Source organism: Pinus tabuliformis, chromosome J, assembly GCF_031772625.1.
Source record: "Pinus tabuliformis cultivar Carrire ecotype Pingquan chromosome J, CPIR1, whole genome shotgun sequence".
Taxonomy (NCBI): Eukaryota; Viridiplantae; Streptophyta; class Pinopsida; order Pinales; family Pinaceae; genus Pinus; species Pinus tabuliformis.
The window spans coordinates 1,025,267,792-1,025,273,844 of NC_142295.1; the positions used below are offsets into that span (position 1 = coordinate 1,025,267,792).

The 6,053-nt window shown below is 31.8% G+C and overlaps 1 long non-coding RNA gene across 1 annotated transcript; it reads left to right on the forward strand.

Annotated features, from left to right (window-relative positions):
• The first annotated feature begins 239 nt into the window (after positions 1 to 239).
• On the forward strand, positions 240 to 1,215 carry LOC149230351 (uncharacterized). The gene is made up of 2 exons (XR_016247367.1): positions 240 to 549; positions 655 to 1,215. It is a non-coding gene; the product is annotated as an uncharacterized LOC149230351 (long non-coding RNA).
• Positions 1,216 to 6,053: the final 4,838 nt, after the last annotated feature.

Sequence of the window (6,053 nt, forward strand, 5' to 3'; positions counted from 1 at the left end):
TGAATCCGGCGGAAGAAATTGAGGCTAAATCTTGATTTGTTGCAGTTAAAATGGTTTTTTAACTGCATATTTGGATTCAGCACCTTGGAAAACCCCTGGGACGCTTTCATTGTGCAGAAACTAACTATCAAACTTGAGATTCCAATAAATTCCTGCCGGATTTCGACCGGAAAAACCCGCCGGAAAGACTTTCAAAAAGTCGCGTTATAGACAACTGCTTATGTTAAACTCATCTCCATCTAAGTTGTGGCGGGAGCAGGCCTCGACTCTCTCGCTGACTGCCCTCCAGCTGTCCCTCCCACCTCGTCCTTCTCACTACATCAATGGTGTACACTCCTCTGCATTCATCCCACTGCTAATGGGTTTTCTATTAACTTCACCTAGGAATTCTGGAGGGTTTGTTTTACAATTATCGGCTCTGCTCTCAGCTCTACTCTTATTTTGTCAGGGTTTCGTTCTCAGGTGATTTTTGTACAGTAATGGTTATGGTTGGGCAAGGCGTGAGGGTTTTGAGCTGGTGGTTCCATCGCCCATATGCGGCCCTTTCAGGTAAATTACTCTATCGACCTAGCACTTCCTCTGCACACAATGGAGTCTCCATAGTTGAAATTTTTAAATTTGTTCAGTGACTTGTTCTCTGTGATTGATTTTCAGGTTCTCCTGGTGAAGTCCCGGCACTCCAAGGATCCTCCGAGGTTGATTCATCCGGGTTCTGGCACAACTACATGCCCAGACCTTCTGAGAATCTACGGGTATGTTTATAAGTCTGGCTTGCGGCCTTTTGATGACATGGTAGAGACACTGACATTCTCTAGTCCTTCATAATATCCCTTAGAAGGGTTTCGATTTCAGTGGTGTTATTTATTTAATGAACAGGTTGTATATATTTTTGTTTGAGCTATGTCGTTGAGGTTCGTTGCGATAGTTGTTTTCATGTTATTTCCTTGGTTAAAGGATATACATATAAGTCCACTCAGGTGGTTGTTCTGGGTCCTGTGTTTATCCGGGAAACCCTTAGGGTTAGGCTGGAAGGTTCCAAGACCTACTCGACAGTGTTTGTTGTTCTATGTGCCACGGAACTTTATCGAACTGTAATGAGTGCATCCTATATTTCTGTTGACACATCCAATTTGATATTATGTATAATACAATCATATGATGGCTCAGAAAATTGTTTATTATAGTTCTTATTCAGTATTGATCGAGATTTATGTATTCCTCTGGTTATCTGAGAATTGGTATTGTTGTTTACCTTCTTTTTCCTTTGTTCAAAGATGAACCTAGCTTAATTTCTCATGCATGATAATTTGGTGCGCTCAACTCGTTCTGGGTTTTGTTATATAAGTTTTTCTACAATGAATGTCTTGAATTAATGAATAACTTTCAGCAATTTTTTTGCTCAATCAGTTTGTACATGTTTTCCCTTGGCGGAAGGGTGGCCTAAGGCTTGGATTCTTACCCTGGTACATGGGCGTATCTGATCCTAAGGGCCCGGTTCTTATTTCTTAATCAATCGTAGACTCTCTATATGTCTGTGGTGCATTATGATTTTTGCATTAAAGCACTGTGGTATGGCTAGAGGGTTTCTTTTGCCAATGGTATATATCGATTCATTTAAGTTTCATAGGTAACAAGCAAACAGACTTCCGCCTGAGTTTCTCATCTGTATTTATTGTATTGATTTAATCTAATAGTGAAATAATTACATATCTCCTTCTAGTTAATGCGAAAGGTAAACATTTTCCTTTCTGGGTATTACTAGTTTTGTTCAGTTATTCTTTCCTTTCTAAGAGATATGTTTCTGAGTATGTAACTGAGTCTATACTTATGAATATTTGCATATCTTGGATCTATGTTTTAACTAGAAACTACTCATTTGACGGTTGTTATTTATTTTCCTTCTTTTCCAGATATTACTGTACAGTATTAAAATCCAACTGCTGATTCTACTAGGTTGTTTTACTTACCTGAATTCAGTCTTATAAGAAAAATAAATTGTTGAAGTCACCTCTCTAATTTAATAGATTTCAATCTTCCCAACCATGAGACTTGCTTTCAAGTCGAAGTCTCCCCGAGCTTTGCTCACAACACAAAGACAATGTCTTCTTGCAAGGCTTCACACACAATGTCTCAGCTATCTGGTCACCACGAGACTTAGCCTCTTTCCCGTCTAACCTCTCGAGACTTAGCCTCTTTCCAATCTGACCTCTCGACACAAATGTCTTCTTGCAAGGCTTCACACACAATGTCTCAGCTATCTGGTCACCACGAGACTTAGCCTCTTTCCCGTCTAACCTCTCGAGACTTAGCCTCTTTCCAATCTGACCTCTCAGCACGGCAAAATATTCTCTCCCTTTTTCCTCTTGGTTCTCTCAGGTATCCCCATCTACCCTTTTGGGTCCTTTCTTTGGAGAATCCTAATTTTTTTGATATGAAAAAATTACAAGATTTGTTAACACTCCAAAATAGCTTTCTTTATAATTATCAAATTTAAATACTTAATTCAAACAATAACCATAATATCCAATTTTGTTTTTACCACAATAAAATAAAATAATTACAATTTTTTAGAGACATCACATTCAACCAGCAAAATATTTCTACATGGTTCAAACATCTTAAATAATCACTTCCATAAATAAAATATACATTGGTACAATATCAAGTTCAACAAGTAATTAACAAGAAATTTATATACTATTTTCTCACAATTAATCGTCGACAAATGATTCAAGGTGCTTTTTAACGGAAGTTAAAAATCAATTAAGTCGCATTTTTATATAATTATTAAAAAAAAAATTGATTATTTTATATTTAAAACATATCATGACCAACCAATTTTATAACTACAAATGTATAATAAAAAAATACAATTTACCTAAAAACATATTAAAACTTAAACTACAAATACACGTAATGGCTAAAATTATATAAATAATAAAACAATAAAAATTATAATAAAATTAATCAAAACAAGTGAACCACATATTTATATTACCTAACCTCTAATAGATGCAAAAGGATTTCGTTATAAATAATATGAAAACTTATTACCTAACCTCTAATAGATGCAAAAGGATTTCGTTATAAATAATATGAAAACTAATAGTAGAAGCACGTAAAATAGTCTATTAAACTATGGAGATATGTATAGGAGGAGGTGTTATATTTATGGAAGGAGGGCTACCACATGCTTAAATTACCTTGCCACTAATGGACTCAAAAGGATTGACATATGGGAGGAGTGTTGCCATGTGTTTAAATTACCTTACCTCTCATGGAGCCCAAATTAGAACCAAAAGGATTCACTTGTAGTAAGTTTAGTTTATATAAATCTAAATATGCATTGAATGGATAAGATGAATAGGAATAAGGTTTTAACAAGCTATATTGTCATTCTAATTTAACATGGATAGTCTAAGTTAAAATGGATAGATATTTACTTAAATTATTTCTTTGCAATTGATATTAACCATAAAATTTTATAAACTTTTTATAAATATGAAATTTAAAATTTGTATTCAATAAAATAGGATTCTCTAAATTTTATTAAAAATAAATGTTAAAGGGTAATTTTTACAAACTATTTTAATTATATAATTTATTAATATTTCTATAATTTTTATTATATGTAAATTTTATTTAATAATTAATAAATTTATTATATGAAATTTTCAAATAAAACTTATTTTCATTTTATACGATAAATGAATGAATTCAATTAATTATAATACTTTATAATTAAAATTATTTTGAATAAACTAGTCACTAACTTGTAGAATTGTACAATTATGTCGAAGATATTAATTGTCATTTGACTTTTATTTATGAGTTGTTTAGCTGATGTTATGACACCACCATGATATTTGAGTGTGCATTTGTAACATTTGTTTGTTGATTATGACCAGGATTCAAATCTGAATTCGGCATTTCCTCTCTAATTTGGCAACTCTTCATAGCATGGCACAAAATTACTTTCTATGAAAATAAAAAATGACTTGAGAAAAATTTTCATAATATATTTTATTTGTCATTATTTTTATAGGTTTTTTGGTTAATGTTTTTCTATTTACTATAACATTTAACAGTGAACATCAAAAGTTTTGGTTGTGGTGAATTTTTTCATCACTAATAAAAGAAATATAATTTCAATTAAATGAGTTCCCCGACCTCTTGGGTTTGGATTTACAAATAGTATCTACCAATCCTCCATGGCTCCACCTACAAATCTTCTTACTTTCTACACTACTTGCTAGTATTTATTGCGTACATAGTCTACTTTCATTTACTACTTGTTTTTCTTGCTTGCACATGTGAATATTACCTTCATGTCTTCTTTATGCATCCTTAATATGAAGAAATGAAAATAGGCACTAGGGATCAAAATTGATTCAATGCAGGGATGCTTCCTTATTATAAAAAATTCAATGCTAAATAATTTGTAGTATTCATTCATTTTTGTTGAGAAAAAATAATGTCATTTATGTTTTTTTTGCAGTGGTGTCATGCATCATAATGCACATGTGCACCAATCACTAGCCCTATAATTCTTATGGAAAAGGATTTTTGAAAGTTATATCTTTGTTGACAGGCAGAAGAATTCCTCCTACAACGACCGAGTATTTGCCTAATCAGAGCCCCAATTAAACCATTTTTCGTTTAGATGGTCGTATGCTCTCCAGAACTAAGACATGGTTCTCTATACTAACTTAAGCTAAAATTAAAATAATAAATAAAAATAATTAATCTAGGGAAAATATATGACATATTCAAATATTTACAATTATCTACAAAAAATATAAACAAAATGTTGGTTGTATGACATCAATTTGAACAAAAAGGAGTAGAGGATTCAATTGAACATAATAAACCATGTGAAATATCACGTTGGCTTAAATGCGACTAGTTTTTGGGTCTAGCTAACCACACAAATAGGTTTTGGGAGAGTTTTTATACAGAAAACTCAAAAAAGATAATCTATCAAGTTTTCATCCTATGCAAACAAATTTTTATATGTTTTTCTATAATAAATGTGCATGCATTAACTAAAAGAATTAAGAAAGAACACTTATCTCGACAATGACAACAAATAAGATTATATCTTTTGAATATCAAATTCCAATCATAATACAGGAATCAAAAAGTTAACAATTCATAACTTCTGTTGATAATAAACGTAGACTGTAACATGTAAAAATAAGTGTTTAAACAAAATAATCAAATATTCATTTAGAAATAAATATGCACAAGTTAAAGAATAATACCAAATGTATTCATTAAGGAATTGAAAATATATCCAGACATTAATCTCATAGCTCACAGCGCATTAAATCTGAAACCAATCTTCAAACGAGTTGTAACTTCAAAATTGGTTCAAAAATGCAAGTCTTGAGTCTTCACAATTTCTCGACCCTTACTCCAATGTAAGAGGCCATATAAATACTTGAAAAACAAGATAAGTCTATTTGACAAATAACAATGAAAATCATAAATATTTTCTCTACTAAATAAAAAATTCTAAAAATAAAAGTTTCATCTTTTCAAACTGATTTCCCCTGAAAAGTTGACCAACTGTTTATATTTCTTCCTCTTCTTCGGAGTCTTTATCTTCCAGGTTAAGTAGCAAATGTGGTGCATGAACTTGAATATGATTCACAAATTGTGAATAAATCTAGGAAACTAGTGAGAAGTGGATCAGATGGCACTGATATGTGTTGACTTAACAATTTGAAACCAAATTTTGGATTGTTTTCTTTCATTATATATATTTCCAAAATTAGAAATGAACTTAATTTGCTCAAAATAGAACTGCAGAAATTTCTAAAAAGTTTCTGGAAGATCAAATTCTTCAATAAAAATAGTGCCTTTCTCCCATATTGTTAAGCATTCTTCCTGGGCATTTTTAGTCCATTCTCTGATTTCCTTGGCCTCTTCTTCTCTACAATTCAAGGATGCAAGCATTAATCTTTTATCTGTCTTGGAAACTTTAGGAATTTCATCATATTTAAATTACTCCTCCGAATCAAGAATAGACAAAAATATGGTTTTAATGT